A 20,903-nucleotide genomic window follows, 5' to 3' on the forward strand; every position below is an offset into this window, starting at 1 on the left:
AAAAATAGATACAGTTAAAATCAATTTTCACCTCACTTTAGGCTATTTCCTCAAATCTGCACACGTTTTCACTAAAACGTTAGCCCATGTGTTTTAGCATCTGTTGGGCAGTTTTGCCAGGAGGCATTGGAGCAGAAAGAAAAAAGATCTAAGATTAATTTATTGTTGTTGTTAGGTGCTGTTGAGTTGGTTCTGACTCATAGCAACCCTACGTACGATAGAACTAAACACTGCTCCATCCTGCATCATCCTCACAATCCTCGTTATACTTGTGCCTATTGTTCCAGCCACTGTATTAATCCATCTCATAGAGGGTGTTCCTGTTTTTTGCTGACCTTCTACTTTACCAAGCATCATTTCCTTCTCCAGGGATTGTTACCTCCTGGTAACATGTCCAAAGTATGTGAAACAGTCTCACCATCCTTGCTTCTAAGGGGCACTCTGGTTGTACTTCTTCCAAGACAGATTTGTTTGTTCTTTTGGCAGTTCATGGTATATTAAAAATTCTTCGCCAACACCACAATTAAAACTCGTCATTTCTTCTTTGGTCTTCCTTATTCATCCTCTAGCTTTCGCATATATATGAGGCAATTGAAAACGCCGTGGCTTGGGTCAGTTACACCTTAATCATAAAGACATCTTTGTTTTTCAACACTTTAAAGATTTGCTCAATGCAATGCATCTTTTGATTTCTTGACTGCTGCTTCCATGAGTGTTGATTGTGGATTCAAGTAAAATGAAATCCTTGACAATTTCAATCATTTCTCTGTTTATCATGATGTTGTTTATGGGTCCAGTTGTGAGAATTTTTGTTTTCTTTATGTTGAGGTGTAATCCATACTGAAGGCTGTGCTCTTTGATCTTCACCAGTAATTATTTCAAGTCCTCTTCACTTTCAGCAAGCAAGGCTGTGTCATCTGCATATCTCAGGTTGTTAATGACTCTTCCTCCAATTCTGATGCTCCCTTCTTCTTCATGAAGTCCAGCTTCTTGGATTATTTGCTCAGCATACAGATTGAATAGGTATGGTGAAAGGATACAACCCTGACACACACTTTTCCTGACTGTAAACCACACAGTATCCCCTTGTTCTGTCTAAACGACTACCTCTTGATCTACATATAGATTTCTCAGGAGCACAATTAAGTGTGCACACTTAATTGAGCACAATTTTATTTGCCTGTGATATTGATGATATTGTTCAATAATTTCCACATTTGGTTGGGTAACCTTTCTTTGGAATAGGCATAAACGTGGATCTCTTCCAGTCGATTGGCCAGGTAGCTGTCTTCCAAATTTCTTGGCATAGATGAGCTAGTGCTTTAATTGCTGCATCCATTTGTTGAAGCATCTCAATTGGTATTCTGTCAATTCCCGGAGCCTTGTTTTCTCCAGTGCCTTCAGTACAGCTTGGCTTTCTTCCTTCAGTGCCATTGGTTCCTGATCATATGCTACCTCGTGAAATGATTGAACATCAACCAATTCTTTTTGGTATAGTGGCTTTGTATATTCCTTCCATCTTCTTTTGATGCTTCCTGCATTGTTTAATATTTCCCCATAGAATCCTTCACTATTGCAACTTGAAATTTGATTTTTTTTTTTCTTCAGTTCTTTCAGCCTGAGAAATGCTGAGTGTGTTCTTCACTTTTGGTTTTCTACCTTCAGGCCTTTGCACATTTCATTATAATATTTTACTTTGTCTTCTCGAGCCACCCTTTGAAATCTTCTGTTCAACTCTTTTACTTCATCATTTCTTTCGTTTTCTTTAGTTATTCGACATTCAAGAGCAAGTTTCAGAGTCTCTTCTGACATCCATTTTGGTCTTTTCTTTCTTTCCTGTTATGTTAATGACCTCTTACTTTCTTCATGTATGATGTCCTTTATGTCCTTCCACAGCTTATCTGGTCTTTGGTCATAGTGTTCAATGCATCAAATCTATTCTTGAGATGGTCTTTAAATTCAGGTGGATATGCTCAAGGTCATGTTTTGGCTTTCGTCAGTTTCTTCTAATTTTCTTCAGTTTCAGCTTGAACTTGCATGTGAGCAATTGATGGTGTGTTTCCGCAGTAGGCCCCTGGCCTTGTTCTGACTAATGATATTGAGCTTTTGCATAACCTCTTTCCATAGATGTAGTCGATTTGATTCCTGTGTATTCCATCTGGCAAGGTCCAAAAATACAGTTTCCATTTATGTTGGTTAAAAAGGGTATTTGCAATGAAGAAGCTGCTGGCCTTGCAAAATTCTATCATGAAATATCCGGCATTATTTCTATCACCAAGGCTGTATTTTCCAAATACCAATCCTTCTTTGTCTCCAACATTCACATTTTAATAACCAGCAATTATCAGTGCATCCTGATTGCATGTGTGATCAGTATCAGACTGCAGGAATTGGTAAAATTCTTCACCTTTGGCTTTAGTGGTTGGTGCATAAATTTGAATAATAGTCGTATTAACTGGTCTTCCTTGTAGGTGTATGGACATTATCCTATCATTAACAGGGTTGTATTTCAGGATAGATATTGAAACGTTCTTTTTGACAATGAATGCAACATCATTTCTCTTCAAATTGTCATTCCCAGCATAGGAGAACATTTGATTGTCCTATTCAGAATGGCCAGTACCAGCCCATTTCAGCTCACTCATGCCTAGGATATCGATGCTTATGTGTTCCGTTTCATTTTTGATGATTTCCAATTTTCCTGGATTGATACTTCATACATTCCATGTTCCAATTATTAATGGATGTTTGCAGCTGTTTCTTCTTTTGAGTGGTGTCACATCAGCAAATGAAGGTCTCGAAAGCTTGACTCCATCTATATCATTAAGGTTGACTCTACTTTGAGGATTCAGCTCTTCCACGGTCATATTTTGAGTCCCTTCCAACCTGAGGGGCTCATCTTCCTAATATCATCATCAGAGTATCAGACAATGTTCTGCTGTTATTCATAAGGTTTTCATTGGCTAACTCTTTTCAGAAGTAGGCTGCCAGGCCCTTCTTCCTAGTCGGTCTTAGTCTGGAAGTTCAGCTGAAACCTATCTGGTATGGGTGACCCTGTAGGTAGTAGAATACCAGTGGCACAGCTTCTATCAAACAAACTGACAAAAGAGTGGGACAGTTTAACTTATAGCAACCTCCCTTTTAGTTCTTTTTTATTGTAGTATTATTAAAATCCAGAGTAGTAGATCCAAGTCTGAAAACAGCTTAGGCAGCTGAATTCATAATTAAACAATTAAAGCAGCAATATAGCATCATGAAAGAATATTTTGCAGATTCGGTTTGGGAAAGCAGCACTGGATAAATTCATATGTGCAAGAGGCGATTAAAGTTTTGAAAAAATACAAAATATGTGCTACCTAAACATAGTTTATTGTCATCATTTTGAGAAATACTTAGTACTATTCAATCAAGTTAATGTGGATACTTCAGAGAAGAATTTTGCTCTTCTTTTTTATTGATGTGTGTATTTGCTCTTAGGTGGGTAGACCAACATGAAGAAGGAAAAAAACTATTTCAACAGCCTCTCCAAAAAACATTTGTTATTTTGTTTTTTTGATTCATGCCAATAATGCCAGGGTGAGATGGTACCGCACCATGGTTTTGATTTGTATTTCTGTAACGGCTAGCGATGGCGAGCATTTCCTCATGTGTCTGTTAGCCACTTGAATGTCTTCTTTGGTGAAGTGTCTGTTCATTTTCTTTGCCCATTTTTAATTGGATTATTTGCCTTTTATTGTAGAGGTGTTGGATTTTAAGATAATTTTATTACAGCACCCACCTTTTATGTTTCTTTTCATATATGGATGCCGTTGTCTACTGAATTATATTTTGTAATGAAAAGAGTTAGTAGTCAAAATCTTGGGCTTCTTAAAGTATTTGCCAGAAAGCTCTTTAGAAGCAAGGATGGTGAGACTTATCTCACATACTTTGGACTTGTATCGGGAGTCATCAGTCCCTGGAGAAGGACATCATGTTTGGTAAAGTAGAGAGTCAGTGAAAAAGAAGGCTCTCAATGAGATGGATTGACACAGTGGCTGCAACAATGGGCTCAAGCATAACAAGAATTGTGAGGATGGCACAGGACCAGGCACTGTTTCCTTCTTTTGTCCATAGGGGGGTCATTATGAGTCAGAACTGACTTAATGGCACCTTATAACAACAACAAACGTGTAATTGTAAAGAGAATAATTTTATTTGTTGGATATTACTGTCTTCCATTATATTTTCATTTCTTTTTTCTTATTCAAGTTTAGTTTACTGAGGTGATGGAAAATATCAAAATAAATAAATAGTAATTTCTTACACACACATAATGAATATGCTGTATATGTTCATTTGTATAGACTATACATGTAGTATCGATAAATTGCATAATTAAGAATTATTTTTAAATCATTGCTCATGTTTGTTGTGTGTTGTTAGGTGCCATTGAGTTGGTTTCAACTCATAGTGACCCTATGGACAACAGAACAAAACACTGTCTGGTTGTGTATCATTCTCACAATCCTAGCTATATGTTTGAGCCCATCCTTGCAGGCAATGTGTCAATCTATCTCATTGAGGGTCTTCCTCTTTTTCACCGATCCTCTACTTTATGAAGCATGGTATCATTCTACAAGGACTGGTCCCTCCTGATAACATGTCCAAAGTACATGAGATGAAGTCTCAACATCCTCGCTTCTAAGGGGCACTCTGGCTGTACTTCTTCTAAGACAGATTTGTTCATTCTTCTGGCAGTCCATGGTATATTCAATATTCTCCGCCAACACCACAATTCAAAGGCATCAATTCTTTTTCAATCTTCCTTAATCATTGTCCAGCTTTCTCATGGATATCAGGCAGTTGAAAATACAATGGCTTGGGTTAGGCACATCTTAGTCCTCAAAGTGATATCTTTGCTTTTTAACACTTTAAAGAGGTCTTTTGCAGAAGATTTGCCCAATACTGTACTTCATTTGATTTCTCGAATGCAGCTTCCATGGGCATTGATTGTGAATCCAAGTAAAATGAAACCCTTGACAACAATATTTTCTTCATCTATCATGATGTTCCTTATTGATGTTGTGAGGATTTTTGTTTTCTTTATGTTGAAGTGCAATCCATACTGAAGGCTGTAGTCTTGATATTTATCAATGAGTGCTTCAAGTTCTCTTCATTTTTTACAAGCAAGGCTGTCTCATTTGCATATTGCAAGCTGTTAATGACTCTTCCTCCAATCCTGATGGTGCATTCTTCTTCATATAGTCCAGCTTCTCAGATTATTTGGTTGGCATACAGATTGAACAAGTATCATGAAAGGATACAACCCTGATGCACACCTTTCCTGATTTGAAACAGTAATAGCTCCTTGTTCTGTTCGAACGATTGCCTCTTTTTCTATGTGCAGGTTCCTCATGAGCACAATTAAGTGTTCTGGAATTTACATTCTTTGTGATGTTATCCATAATCTGTTATGCTTCACACAGTTGATGCCTTTGTGTAGTAAATAAAACACAAGTAAACATCTTTCTGGTATTCTTTGCTTTCAGCCAAGGTCCATCTGACATGAACAATGATATTCCTCATTCGAAGTTCTTTTCTGAATCTGGCTTGAATTATTGGCAGTTCCATATCTATGTACTGATGCAACCACTTTTGAATCATATTCAGCAAAATTTTACTTGTGTTTGTTGAAACATGTCAATTGGTATTCTATCAATTCCTGGAGCCTAGTTTTTTTTTTTTTTTGCCAATCCTTCAGTTCAGCTTAGACTTCTTCAATACCATCAGTTCTTGATCATATGCTAACTCCTAAAATAGTCAAATGTCACTAAGTTATTTTTGGTACAGTGACCCTTTTTATTCCTTCCATCTTCTTTTAATGCGTTCTGCAATGTTCAATATTTTGCCCATAGAATCCTTCAAAATTGCAACTCGAGGCTTGAATTTTTTCTTCAGTTCTTTCAGCTTGAGAAATGCTGGGCATATTCTTCCCTTTCAGTTTTCTAATTCCAGGTCTTTGAACATTTCATTATAATACTTTGTCTTCTCTAGCTGCCCTTCAAATTTTCTGTCCAGCTCTTTTACTTCATCATTTCTTCCATTCCATACTAATCTACAATTATATTTGGGAGCTTCAAAATTCATTTCTCAATAATCAATAGATAAAATAGGGAGAAATTCAGTAAAGATGTAGATTACCTGAACAACACAATCAACCAACTTCAATTAGTTGAAATTTATAGAACTTTCCATCTGTATTGGTTTTCAATTGCTGTGTAACAAAGTGTGACAAACTTGGTGACATAACGCAATACATATTTATTATCTCGCGTTTCTGTAGCTCAGAAGCATCACAAGGCATGCCTGAGTTCTCTGCTTAGGGTTTTATTAGGCAGAAGTCAAGGTGTCCACTGGCTTCAGTCTCTTCAGGATCTTACAGTATTCTTCCAAGCCCATTCCTATTATTATACATCATTTCTTTGAAGCCGTAGAACTAAGGTCGCTGTTTCCTTGCTGGCTGTTGGCTGGAGACCTCTGTCAAATCTGTGAGGTCACTCATATTCCTCACTGTGCAGTTCCTCCATCTTTAAAGTATCAGTGGTCCATAGAATACTTCTTGTGCTTTGAATCTACCTGACTTCATCTTCTTCTACAAGTCAGAGAAAGCTCTCTGCTTTTAAGGGCTCATGTGATTAGATTAATCCCTTCCTAATATTCTCCCTACCTTGAAGTTCACTGTTCCATATGGCATAACAGAATCACAAATGTGGTATCTCATCATTTTCACAAGTTCTGAGATTAGGATGAGCCATCTTTAGAGGCCACATTAAAAATTGTGCTTACTACACCACCCAAGAACAGAACATATGTTCTTCTCAAAGGCACATGGAACATTCACCAAAAATGAAGCATAAATGAAACCTTAATAATTTTAAAGAATAGAGATGATAGAAAGTATATTCTCAGGACAAAATATAATTAAACTAAAGATCAATAACAGAAAGATACTTGAAAATTAACACACTTCTGAATAACTCATGAATCAAAGAGGAATTGTCAAGGAAAATTGAAAATACTTATTTTTTAATTGAAGATAACCATACACCATATCAACTTTGTGGGACGCAGCTAAGCACCGCATGTCATGAAATTTATAGCATTAAATGCTGGTCTCAGAGAAAGAAAATGATCTACAATCAGCGACCTAAGCTTTTGTCTTAAGAAACTAGAGAAAGAGAGGAAAAGAAAAAAAACAAGTGTTATAGATTGAGGTGTGTTCCACAAAAATGTGTCAACTTGGCTAGGCCATGATTCCCAGTATTGTGTCATCTGATGTGATTTTCCTATGTGTTGTAAATCCTACCTCAGTGATGTTAATGAGGCAGGATTACAGGCAGTTACGTTAATGAGGCAGGACTCAAACTATAAGGTTAGGTTGTGTCTTAAGTCAGTCTCTTTTGAGATATAGAACAGAAAGCAAGCAGAGAGACAAGGGAAACTCACACCACCAAGAAATAAGAGCCAGTAGAATAATGTGTCCTTTGGACCCGGGGTCCCTGTGCTGAGAAGCTCCCCAGCTGGAGAAGATCAATGACAAGGACTTTCTCCTAGAGCCAACAAAGAGAGAAAGCCTTCCCCTGGAGCTGGCACCCTGAATTCAAACTTTTGGCTTCCTAGACTGTGAGAGAATAGATTTCTGTTTGTTAAAGCCATCCTATTATGGTATTTCTGTTATAGCAAACTAGATAACTAAGACACAAAGCAAGAAAAAGAAAGAAAATAATAAAGAATAAAAAATAATTTCAAGGAAATTTGAAACAGCAAAAAAATAATAATAGAGCAAAGAGATAAAACCAGAAGCTGATTCTTTGAATAACTGAATACAATTGATAAACCTTTAGTCACACTGAATAAGAAAAAGAAAAATAGGACATAAATTCCAATATCAGGAATAAAAGAGGAAATCTACTGATCCCATCAACATAATAACTATAAGAAGGACATACTATAAATAACCTGATAGTCATAAGTTTGAACACTCGTATTACATGTTCCAGTTCCTTGAAAAATACAAATTACCAAAATACACTCAAGAAGAAACAGATAAACTGAATAGTTCTTTATCTGTTCAAGAAATTGAATTTGTAGTTTCAAACTTTTCAAAAATGAAAATTCCTGGCCCAAATGGAGAAGAGAAATGAATTTAAAACCATAGAGAGCTCTTCTCTTCTGTTTTTCCAGAGGCCATCAATGAGAAAGGCTCATCTCTGTAGAATGTGCCATGTGAATAGACTAGGCATCTGCTGACTATAGAAAATCTATAGTCTCTGAAGGCTTGTACTATCTGTTAAAGAGGAGAATAGAGTTTTTTTTTATTTTTTTTTAACTCAGAATTAAATAAGTCCCCAGACTTGGAAAAAATAGCAGTGAGAAAGTGCCAACATTTTGATGGCTCTTCCAATGACTTTAACTGGTCCTATGGAAATCAGTTCAGATTTAACAAGAGAGAAAAAAGAATGTTTCTAAAACGCACATTACAGTTGATCAACAGGTGCTTCCAGTAGTGCTGTGTTCCTTTTTAAGGCAGAGGAATCATCTTCTACGTCTGGGAAATAACCCACTGTGACACCTTGTACTGCACTTATAGTGCTCTTCTCTGCCATCCATTTACTCTGGTTGATAAACATTTTGGAAGATTTCTACTTCTTACTTGACACTTTAAAGTGTATCTCCTCACCAAGTACCCTCAGAGGTGGAAAGGTAGGAGACATGTGTCAGTCCAACAAACATTTCTAAGGAATAACTGAGTAAGCACACAAAGCACTTAGGAAAGTGCCTGTGCATCAGGGTCCTCAGTAACTATTAGTTGTAGTTTATTGTTGCTGTTTTTTTTCATTGTTACTATTTATTGTGTATTTATTTTGCCTTGGTCACTGCTTTACCCGTGATCAAAGTCCTTGGAAGATAGTGTGTAGAGCTCAAGAGATAGATGCATCTTGCTCTCCACAGGATGCAAACTACCTGAATGCAGGGACAAAAACCAAAAGTCACCCCATTGCTTTCAAGTTGATTCCAATCCATAGCAACCTAGAGGAGAGAGTAGAGCTGCCCCACAGGGTTTCTGAGAAGTGGCTGGTGGATTTGAACTGCTGACTTTTTGATTAGCAGCTGTATCACTTGACCACTGCTCCACAAGGGCATAAGGGACAGAACCTGGTTATTCCTAATCTGACTGTGCAAAGCCCAGTGCCAGGCACGTGTTTGATGAATGAATGAATGAGAACACCTGGAACACTGGGGCCTAAACTCTGCTCTGTACTGTCCACCGCAGAACACAAGAGTGGGATTGCATCTTTACATCACAATTTCCTCACCATAGAATAAGCTCCCTCTCTGTACATGTAGCAGTGAGGTCTACCCTTGCAGCTGGCACCCATGCTGTGGTAGGGGATCCAGTATTTCCACAACTGAATCTTCTCAATTCTCATTTCTTCCCTCAGAAATGGCAGCTTCTATAGAGCAATCTCTTTTCATTGTAGTGCAACTACGGGGTGTATTTAAAAACAAGTATAAGGGCTTCATGAAAAAGGAATTGGTACAGAAGAAAATCAAGTCTGAAAAATCACTAAAGAAATAAAGTAGTGTCAAATTAGAACTGCAAAGATTATGATGCCATTGGTAAAGAAGTGTCTAATTTTTCCTGGGAGCTACAAAGCTGTATCTAGAATGGACTGTATCTTGGGAATTTTAGAAGCAGCATAAAGACAAATTTATGCAAAATAAACAAAAAGCTTTTATCCAAATTGAAAGTATTTTTAATCTTTTCTAAAAAAATTCTATAAAATAGCACCAACGCTTTGCCTTGAAGAAAAAAAATTAACTAGGGGAAATTACTGATTGCACTTGAAACATTTTCATCTTCTGTAGTACACATAGATGCAGGTGGGAGTTGTTGGGTTTTGCGTATAAGAAATAAATTACCAATATTTTTTAAAATGCAGGTGCATTCATTCTTTAGAACTTGTATTGGACGCATTAGATCTCACTGCGTCTTTGAGGGCTAAGATGTTTTCATTACACAGAAAGATCTGAGTCAAAATATCACACTGAGGAAATGAATGATACAAGCATTTTAAGGAATTCATAAATTTGAGGGAGATGGACCAAGTTGAGTGCTCAGAATAGAAGTGTTCTTTGGAAGTAGAGAGGATATCAGAGGCATTCATTCCTGTTACTAATGGAGAAATGAATGCAGATCACACACACACACAGAGAGAGAGAGAGAGAGAGAGAGAGGCACTGAGCTTTGGCTATAGAAGGGTCTTGTTAGAGTAATGATGGTATCGGGTAAATGATACCAGTCTCTCCTCCTGAGAACAAAAGGAAAGAGAAAAGCTGGACAAAATATAGAAGCACCATCTTCCTAAAGGTATTAGAAAAAAACAAGACGGTTATTAATTGAGGGGGCATAATTTAGGGGAGAAAGGGAAGTGAAAGGTGTGAGAACATTTGCAGCTACTTTTGCCTAGAGGCAGCTGAGAGTTCAGGGATGTGAATAAAGATTTGTGGATGCCAGTAGATAGAGAGCCAATCATAAGAATCCATTGCTCAATTGTGAGTCAGGGCAAAGTCTCCACCCCTGGGTGGGACCCAGTGGGCTTTACTATAGGAATAAGAGTGATGCCAGAATTAGCCTATTCATTGCAAAGAAATAAAGCAAATCTTCAAATTGACGTGATTTTTAGAATCAGACTAAAGGAAAAAGATTTCCCAGTCTTCTAACCACTTTCCAGAACTCTCTCAAAAGGGATAACATTACCACAGGCCTCAAATTATTTCTACAAGCATTTATATAAAATGTCCAGTACACAGATAATAAGGAAAAAGACAGTAAGGACTACAGTAATAAAACATGACTAGAAATCAAGAGAAGTAAGAGACAATAGAAAAAGACCGGGTAAAGGTATAAGTAGACATGGGCTATAAAATAGTATAAAACACAAAGAAAAAAAAAATTCTCACCACTGCACCAATAAGCAACATCATGGTAAATGGAGAAAACATTGAAGTTGTCAAGGATTTAATTTCACTTGGATCCACAATCAAAATAAACACTTTGTTAAATGCCAGTTAAGTACAATGGTAAAAAAAATCAAAGCAGAGGAGTGAGACAGAGTAGTGTGCGTGTGTGTATGTGTGTGTGTGTGTCTGTCTGTCTGTGGAAGAGAAATCATAGAGGGCACAGGTTAGTTTAGAGCTGGTATTCACAAAAAAAGTGGATACTGCATGGTTTAAAATCAAGAAAGGTGTGGATCAGGGTTGTATCCTTTCCAATACTTAGTCAATCTGTATATCGAGCAAACAATCCAAGAAGATGGACTATATGAAAAAGAGCATGGCATCAGGATTGCAGGAAGACTCATTAATAATCTGTCACATACAGATGACACAAACTTGCTTGTTGAAAGTGAAGAGGAGTTGAAGCACTTAGAGATGAAGATCAAAGACTACATCCTTCAATGTAGATTACACCTCAATATAAAGAAAATAGAAATACTCACAACTGGACCAATAAGCAACATTATGATAAATGGGGAAAACATTGACTTTGTCAAGGATTTTCATTTTACTTGGATCCACAATGAATGCCCATAGAAACAGCAGTCAAGAAATCAAAGGATGTATTACTTTGGGCAAATCTGCTGCAAAAAACCTCTTTAACGTGTTGAAAGCAAAGATGTCACTTTGAGGACTAAGGTGCGCCTGAACCAAGCCATGATGTTTTCTATCTCATATGCATGCAAAAGCTGGATGATGAATAAGAAAGACTGAAAAAGAAATGATGCCTTTGAATTATGGTGTTAGCCAAGAATATTGAATACACCATGGACTGCCAGAAGAACAAACAAATCTGTCTTGGAAGAAGTACAGCCAGAGTGCTCCTTGAATTAAGGACGGCAAGCCTTCATCTCATATACTTTGGATATATTATTAGGAAGTACCAGTCCCTGGAGAAGGACAATGTCTTAGGATGGGTTCTCTAGAGAAGCAAAGCCAGTAAAGCTCATAAATATAGAGAGAGATTTATGTCAAGGAAATGGTTCACAAGGTTGTAGAGGCAAGAATGTCTCAAGTCCATGAGTCAGATAGAGGCTTCTCCTGATCTGTGTAACCTCAGGGGCTGGTGATTCCAAGATCAGCAGGTCAGAGAGCAGGGCTCTTGCTCATAGGCTGTGAAGATGGATGAATCCCAAGACAGGGAGGCAAGACTGCAGGTAAGCTGCTAGCTCAAGGCCCAAGAACCGGAGGTCAGGCGAACAGGAGCCAGCTGCAGGATCCAGAGTGAGCAATAGCCCATGAGCCTTGCCAGAATGTCCACTTACATTCACTTATATTCGATGCAGGCCACACACACAAAGAAACTTCCTTTCAGCTGATTGGCTACTCACAGCAGATTCTATCATGGAAATGATCATATTATATCAAATCTCATCATGGAAGTGATCACAACATCATACGACTGCCAGGCTACATCATAACTGCCAAACCACTGAGAATCATGGCCCAGCCAAGTTGATACACAGCCTTAACCATCACAGTCTACCCCTTGTCAGCTTGGCATCTGTACACATTGCCTTAAATCATACGTAATCTCTGAATAAAGACAATTGTAAAGTCATACTTGTGCCTAACATGACACAACAAACATACGTACAGCCCAAAATGAGGTAGCCCTGTTTACATCTTATATTTTATAAGTGAAGAAAACAAAAAAATATTTGATGCACACATATGAAGCAAAAATACTCATAACTTAATTACAATTCTCATTTCTGCTACTGGTCACAATGTCTTAACTGGTATTTAGAACTGCTTTCTTCCACCACCCATTCTGTATTCCCTTTTCCCTTGGCAAGCACATCAACTGGTCGCAATTCTTTGTGTGGTGGGGTGACCCAAACCTTCATTTCTGAAGGTTCTGAGCCATTACTAGTCATGTCAGAATTAGCTTGCTGTAATTTTCCATTGACTTTAATCACAGAGCATGGTAGTACTAAGAGACGCCCTAAGGGGTCTCCTGCATTCCAGACATACTCTTCTTTACCTGAATTGTGTAATATCAATCTGATTTCCTCTTGGTAATTAGGATCAGTCACACCAGCCAATATGGTAACTCCCTTCTTTGCCTGTTGATCCAGAGGCATAAGGAGCCCAAAGTGACCAGGTGGCATTCTTAGCTTAAAGTTCAGTGAAATCAGTGATGTGGCTCCAGGTGGGAGTATTCTTCCCTTTGAAACTAAGACTTGTAGGCCCACAAAGCATAAGGTCACATGGACAGGAAGCAAAAATTTTGTGATTGGGTCACTAGGGGAAACAGTGAGTTGTGCCAATCCCATTTCTACCCCTGGATTCCTGGACCCATGAATCCTGGCTATGGGAGAAACAGCACCATATATCGGCTGCTGATTTAGAGCATAGACAGCCTCCTGGAGAACATTGCCCCAACCCTGCAAAGTATTGCCACCTAGATGGGACTGTAATTGTGTCTTTAGAAGGCCATTCTCTCATTCTATCAAACCAGGTGCTTCAGGATTATGGGTAATGTGGTAAGACCAGTGAATTCCATGAGCATTGGCCCATTTTTGCACTTCATATGTTGTGAAATGAGACCTTCGATCCAAGGCAATGCTGGGTGGGATAGCATAATAGTAGGTAGGGCATTCTTTAAGTCCAAGGATGGCAGTTTTGGCAGAATCATTGCATGCAAGGAAGACAAATCCGTATCCAGAAAAAAAAAAAAAAAAATCCAGTGAGAACAAAATGCTGCTCTTTCCATGACGGAAGTTGTCCAATGTAATCAACTTGCCACCGGCTTGCCTGCTGATCACCTCAAGGGATGGTACCATATGGGGGCCTCAGTGTTGGTCTCTGCTGTTGGCAGATTGGGCACTCAGCCATGGCTGTAGCCAAGTCAGCTTTGGCAAGTGGAAGTCCATGTTGTTGAGCTTATGCATAACCTCCATCCCTGCCACCATGGTCACTTTGTTCACAAGCCCATTGAGCAATGACGGGAATAGCTGGGGAAAGAGAATGAGTGGTTTCCATAGAATGCGTCATTCTATCCACTTGATTGTTAAAATCATCCTCTGCTGAGGTCACCCTTTGGTGAGCATTCACATGGGACACAAATATCTCCACTTCTTTGGCCCATTCAGAGAGGTCTATCCACATACCTCTCCCTCACACTTCCTTGTCTCCAGTTTTCCAATCATGTTCCTTCCAAGTCCTTGACCATCAAGCCAAACCGTTGATCATAGCCCATGAATCAGTATACAGTTGCATATCTGACCATTTCCCTTTCCAAGCAAAATGAACAATCAGGTGACTGTTCAAAGTTTTGTCCATTGGGAGGATTTGCCTTTACCACTGTCCTTCAGGGAGGTCCCAGAAAGGGGCTGTAGTGCCGCCACTGTCCACTTTTGAGTGACTCCTGAATATCACACAGAACCATCTGTAAACCACGCACAAGTTTTCTCTTTTTCAGTCAACTGATCATAATAGAACTCCCCATGAGGCCATAGGTACAGACTGGGAGATGGAAAGAATTATGACAGGAGTGGCGACCATGAGCATTTGAGTCACTTCCTCATGCAATTTACTTGTGCCTTCAGGTCCAGCTCGGGCCCGATCTTGTATATACCTCTTCCATTTAATGAGGGAGTGCTGCCGTACATATCTAACTTTATGACTCTGTGGGTCAGACAACACCCAATACATGATGGGCAGCTCAGGTCGCATGGTGACTTGGTGGCCCATGGTTAAATATTCAGTCGCTACTAAAGCCCAGTAACAAGCCAAAAGCTGTCTCTCAAAGAAGAGCAGTTACCTGCAGAGGATGGCAGGGCTTTGCTCCAGAATCCTAAGGGCCTGTGCTGTGATTAACCAATAAGGGCCTGCCAAAGACTCCAAAGAGCATCTCTATCTGTCACAGACACTTCAAGCACCATTGAATCAGCTGGATCATATGGCCCTAGTGGCAGAGCCTCTTGCATGGCAGCCTGAATGTTGCAGAGCCTTTTCTTGTTCTGGGCCCCACCCAAAACTAGCAGCTTTTTGAGTCACTTGATAAATAGGCCAGAGTAGCACACCCAAAAGAAGAATACGTTGCCTCCAAAATCCAAAGAGGCCCACTAGGCGTTTTGGCTCCTTTTTAGTTGTGGAAGGGGCCAGATACAATAACATATCGTTCACTTTAGAGGGAATGTCTTGACAGGCCTCACACAACTGGACCCCTAAAAATTTCACTGAGGTGGAAGGCGCCAATAAGTCCAGAGTCATTGACACTTCTCCCTTACTAGGTCCAATCAACATAATGACATCAATGTTGTGGACCAGTGTGACGTTTTGTGGAAGAGAAAGGTGCTGAAAGTCCCTGGGACTAAATTATGACATAGGGCTTGACAGTTGATGTAGCCCTGAGGTAGGTAACTGAAGTTGCATTGCTATACTTCCCAGCTGAAGGCAAACTTCTTGTGGTCCCTCAAAATGGGTATGGAGAAAAAGGCATTAGCCAGATCAATAGGTGCATATTAGGTACCAGGATATATATTAATTTACTTAAGCAATGAAACTACATGTGGAACAGCAGCTGCAATCCAGTCACTACCTGGTTAAGTTTTCAATAAGCTACTGTCATTCTTCAAGACCCATCTGTTTTTTGCACAGGCCAAATAGGCAATTTGAATGGGGATGTGATGGGAATCACCACCCCGGCATCATTCAAGTCCTTGATGGTGGGAGTAATCATTCCAATCCCTCTAAGAATGCAGTATTGCTTTTGGTTTGCAATTGTCCGAGGTAGGGGCAGTTCTAATGGCTTCCACTTAGCTTTTACTGCCATAATGACTCTTATTTCCTTTGTCAGAGATCCAATGTGGGGGTTCTGCTGGTTGCTGAGTGTTTCTATTCCAATTATGCATTCCTGAGCTGGAAATCATAGGATGAGTTCAGGAACCGACTGGACCTACTGAGAGACCGACGTGAGATAAGACTTCATTAATAACCTGACCTCCGTATACCCCCACTCTGACTAGTGGGCCACAGTGATGTTTTGGGTCTCCTGGAATTAGTCAGTTCAGAGCCAGTATCCAGTAATCCCTGAGAAGTCTGATTATTTCCTTTTCCCCAATGAATAGTCACTCTCATAAAAGGCTGTAGATCCCTTTGGGGAAGGCTGGGAGAAAGATTAACAGTAAAAATTTTTGGCAGTGTTCTGGAGTCCTTCTTCAGGGGCATTCAGCCTTCCATTCATTCAAGGCATTGTGGGTCTTTAAACTCAAGTCTGGGAATTGATTGAGGGGCTGTGACACTCTATTCTGGCAATTCAAGATAGACAGCTGTTCATGTGACCTAGAATTCTTCTGCCTATACAGATCAAGTAAATATTTAGTAAATTTCCTATCTATTTCACTCCTAGGGACACCATGACTAAGTAGCCAATGCCATAAGTCCATACTAGTCAGACTATTCTGACTACTGCTTTGACTCCACTGATCATTATGGTAACCAGGCCAACCTTGTCTTTGTTGATTGGGTACTGCCACTTGGCCCCTACTACTGTGGGATCCCCTTCTACCATTAGTTAGGTGTTTTAATTCATTTAGGGCAGTTCCCACTGTCAAATCTGACTTACCTAAAATAGCAATCACAGCAGTCTTCAAGGATTATGGAGTTCCCTTCACAAATTTGTTCCTTACCATTGTGTTAAAAGGTGTGCCCTCTGAGCTCTATGTGAGGGCCTGTGGGTTTAACCTGATAAATCCACTCTAACACAAATTTCCCTAAACTTTTGGGTATCTTCTTCTACAGTGTCATGGATTCAATTGTGTCCCCCAAAAATGTGTGTATCAATTTGGCTGGGCCATGATTCCTGGTATTGTGTGATTGTCCACCATTTTGTCATCTGGTATGATTTTTCTATGTGCTGTAAATCCTCCCTCTATGGTGTTAATGAGGGGGGAATAGGCAGCAGTTGTGTTGATGAGGCAGGAGTCAATCTACAGAATTGGATTGTGTCTTGATCCAGTTTCTTTTGGGATATAAAAGAGAGAAGTTAGCAGAGAGATAGGAGAACCTCATACCATCAGGAAAGCAGTGCTGGGAGCAGAGTGCATCCTTTGGACCTGGGGTTTCTGAGAGGAGAAACTCCTAGTCCAGGGTAAGACTGATAAGAAGGACCTTCCTCCAGAGCCAGCAGAGATAGAAAGCCTTCCACTGGAGCTGACATCCTGAATTTGGACTTTTAGGAAATAAATTTTTCTTGGTTAAAGGGAAATACTTGTCGTATTTCTGTTATAGCAGCACTAGATAACTAAGACATACAGTATACCAAGGCAGGTCTGGTATTTCAACTTGATTTAGTGTAGGCCACCACGTAATTCATGCTTCAGCAACCCAAACAAATAAACCATTAGATCCTTTCCTAACTTCTCAAGCTGGAACATTGAATGAAGTATCTGTGTTTAGTGGTCCCATATAAATAAACTCAGACTGATCCATTTTTATGTTCCATGCACCATTATCCTACACCCTTAATAACCATTCCCACACATATTCCCCAGGTTTCTGTTTGTACATATTAAAAAAGTGAAGCAGTTCTTCTGGAGTGCAGCATACCTCCTTCTGAGGCACACTTTGTACTTCACGTTTTGATGCAGGCCACATACCCAAGGAAACTCACTTTCAACTGATTGGCTACTTACAACAGATCTCATCATGGAGGTGATCATATTATATCAAATCTCATCATGGAAGTGATCACAACATCATACGACTGCCAGACTACATCATAACTGGCAAACCACTGAGAAACATGGCCCGACCAAGTTGACATACAACTTTAACCATCGCAGACAACATGCTCAGTTAAGTAGAGGGTCAGTGAAAGAGAAGAAGACCTTTAATGAGATGGATTGACACAGCAGTTGCAACAATGGGCTCAAACATAACAACAACTGTGAGCATGGCACAGGGCTGGGCAGTGTTCCAATCAGTTGTACATAGGGTTGCTAAATCGGAACCAACTCAATGGCACCTAACAAGAACAACAACATAAAAGGTACTTAATAAGTAGTAAATTGAAAGGTAAGGAAGATTATCAAAAATGAAAAACAGAGAGACAAAAGGAAGCAGAATACAAAGAGAAAATAACAGTCAGAGAGAATAAAATGAGATCTAACATATGCATAATTGGAATCCAACAAAGACGATTACAGAAGCAATATTTGAAGAGATAACACTGAGAAAGGTATCAAGACACAGACGCAAAAAGCCCTATGAATTATAATAAATCTTTAAAAAATTCTCCTAAGAATATTAAAGTAAAAATACTAGAAATCAAAGAAAAAGATTAAAAAATTTAGTAGCTACAGAGAAAACTAATTATCTACAAAGGAGCAACAAGGAGACTAATTTTTCAGTAGAATAAAAAAAAATTTTTTTTTTTTTTTTTTATCATGCTAAGGAACCTTGTTCTTTGAAATCAGATACTGCAGGAGGTCTTGCTTTTGAAATCCTGTAATTGATAATGGAGTGTCCACACTCAATAGAAGCGTTTGAGCCACAGGAGTCACTTTGACAGGCTTCCAAACAAGACGCAAAACCTCAGTCTAGGAAATTTAGTCACATTTCACAGTTACCTCAACATTAGTTTCCAAGGAAACAGACCTTCTCAGCCCAAACCTGATGATAATCCTTCATACAGCCCTGCAGAGCATTGAGCCTGTTCAATCACGGTTTCATTTAATAACTTCCTCTCTCCCCCAAACTGTATAGCAGCCTCTCCTCTTCATTTAAGTGTGAGAAGCTGAACCTCTGGTTGCATTTATTACTTGACTGAAGAAGAATTAAATTCAGCTTTGTTTTTCAGATTTGAGAGAGTTGTGATTTCTATAACATTCTGAAAGTGGGTTGAAATAATCAAAATCATTTTATTCCAAACAAATACCTTCAAAGTGTGTGTGTTGTATTTTGCATAAAGTCTTGACCCTACATTTATGGTATCAATTGGTCATAATGTACAGCAGGGAGAAAAGGCATTTTATACTAAAATGATTAAAATCTGGAACTCACTGTGTACTAAAACCGGACCAGAAGTGTATATCTTTTATTTCCATTAGTGCCTTAAATTATTTTATTTATTTATTTTATTAACTTTCATTGAGCTTCAAGTGAACATTTACAATTCAAGTTAGTCTGTCACACATAAGTTTACATACATCTTACTCCGTACTCCCACTTGCTCTCCTCCTAATGAGTCAGCCCTTCCAGTCTCTCCTTTCGTGACAATTTTGCCAGCTTCCCACTCTCTCTATCCTCCCATCCTCCCTCCAGACAGGAGATGCCAACACAGTCTCAAGTGCCCACCTGATATTATTAGCTCACTCTTCATCAGCATCTCTCTCCCACCCACTGTCCAGTTCCTTTCATGTCTGATGAATTGTCTTCGGGGATGGTTCCCGTCCTGTGCCAACAGAAGGTTTGGGGACCATGACCGCCGGGATTCCTCTAGTCTCAGTCAGACCATTAAGTATGGTCTTTTTATGAGAATTTGGGGTCTGCATCCCATTGATCTCCTGCTCCCTCGGGGGTCTCTGTTGTGCTCCCTGTCAGGGCAGTCATCGATTGTGGCCGGGCACCAACTAGTTCTTCTGGTCTCAGGATGATGTAGGTCTCTGGTTCATGTGGCCCTTTCTGTCTCTTGGGCTCTTAGTTATCGTGTGACCTTGGTGTTCTTCATTTTCCTTTGCTCCAGGTGGGTTGAGACCAATTGATGCATCTTAGATGGCCACTTGTTAGCATTTAAGACCCCAGATGCCACATTTCAAAGTGGGATGCAGAATGTTTTCATAATAGAATTATTTTGCCAATTGACTTAGAAGTCCCCTTAAACCATGGTCCCCAAACCCCCGCCCTTGCTCCGCTGACCTTTGAAGCATTCATTTTATCCCGGAAACTTCTTTGCTTTTGGTCCAGTCCAATTGAGCTGACCTTCCATGTATTGAATGTTGTCCCTCCCTTCACCTAAAGCAGTTCTTATCTACTAAATAATCAATAAAAAACCCTCTCCCTCCCTCCCTCCCTCCCCCCCCCTTGTAACCACAAAAGTATGTGTTCTTCTCAGTTTTTGCTATTTCTCAAGATCTTATAATAGTGGTCTTATACAATATTTGTCCTTTTGCCTCTGACTAATTTCGCTCAGCATAATGCCTTCCAGGTTCCTCCATGTTATGAGATGTTTCACAGATTCGTCACTGTTCTTTATCGATGCGTAGTATTCCATTGTGTGAATATACCACAATTTATTTACCCATTCATCCGTTGATGGACACCTTGGTTGCTTCCAACTTTTTGCTATTGTAAACAGAGCTGCAATAAACATGGGTGTGCATATATCTGTTCGTGTGAAGGCTCTTGTTTCTCTAGGGTATATTCCGAGGAGTGGGATTTCTGGGTTGTGTGGTAGTTCTATTTCTAACTGTTTAAGATAACGCCAGATAGATTTCCAAAGTGGTTGTAGCATTTGACATTCCCACCAGCAGTGTATAAGGGTTCCAATCTCTCCGCAGCCTCTCCAACATTTATTATTTTGTGATTTTTGGATTAATGCCAGCCTTGTTGGAGTGAGATGGAATGTCATCGTAGTTTTAATTTGCATTTCTCTAACGGCTAATGATCGAGAGCATTTTCTCATGTATCTGTTAGCTGCCTGAATATCTTCTTTAGTGAAGTGTGTGTTCATATCCTTTGCCCACTTCTTGATTGGGTTGTTTGTCTTTTTGTGGTTGAGTTTTGACAGAATCATGTAGATTTTAGAGATCAGGCGCTGGTCGGAGATGTCATAGCTGAAAATTCTTTCCCAG

This window comes from Elephas maximus, chromosome 6, assembly GCF_024166365.1.
Source record: "Elephas maximus indicus isolate mEleMax1 chromosome 6, mEleMax1 primary haplotype, whole genome shotgun sequence".
Lineage (NCBI taxonomy): Eukaryota > Metazoa > Chordata > Mammalia > Proboscidea > Elephantidae > Elephas > Elephas maximus.